The following is an 860-nucleotide window of genomic DNA, read 5'->3' on the forward strand; positions in this document are numbered from 1 at the left end:
CTACCCGGCCCCGCGCCGCATCGTTTCACGCACACACACAAAAACAAAACCGAAATCTTTTTGTGCTAAAACCAAAGGCGGGGCGCGGGTGCGGAGCTCCCCCCCAGCGGCACCGGGCCGCCGTGCCCACCTCCGCGCTCTGCTCCGGCCCCGCGCTGCGCACCGCCGTTCACAGGCAGTTCTTTGAGGGCAGATCTCGTTCCCCGCATTTGCCCATAGGCAATTTTGAGATTCGGTTCGCTGCTTTAAAGCCGTCTTTGAAAACGTCCGTCCTTTCAAAATATTAATGAAATCAAAACGATTATTAATTAATGGAAAACGCTGAAAGCGCTCCGAAGCAGCGAAGCGACACCTCACAGTTCCCCAAACGTCCGTGGGTGCGGTGGGGATTCCAGCAGACAACAGAGCCGGCGGTGCGCACCCGACAGCGGCACTGGGACGGACGGGCACGGGACAGCCTCACCGTAAATAATAAAAACAATAATAACAACAATAACAATAATAACAATAATAGACAAAAACAAATAAAATAAAATAAAAAAACCAAAACATTGCGGATCTCAGCAGCGCGCTCCCTCGCAGCACAGCTGCCACCCGCTCCGTCCCGCAGCGCAGCCCCGCAGGGCTGAGCATCTCCTGCCTGCGGCTCTCTCTTCCTCCCGGCATTCCCGCACCGCCCCGGGACGAGAAGCGCCGGCGCTGAGGGCTGTGGGGCGAATGGAGCCCCAACGAAGAGTTCAGGACTCCTCCAGCCCTCGCGCCTCAGTTTCTGGAAAAACGCGCGGTGTGAGGTTATCACCCAGAGGCGATCACTGGGCTGCGGCCCGACTGCGGAACGCCGACCGCGGGGCCGCGGCCTC

This window comes from Meleagris gallopavo, chromosome 19, assembly GCF_000146605.3.
Source record: "Meleagris gallopavo isolate NT-WF06-2002-E0010 breed Aviagen turkey brand Nicholas breeding stock chromosome 19, Turkey_5.1, whole genome shotgun sequence".
Taxonomy (NCBI): Eukaryota; Metazoa; Chordata; class Aves; order Galliformes; family Phasianidae; genus Meleagris; species Meleagris gallopavo.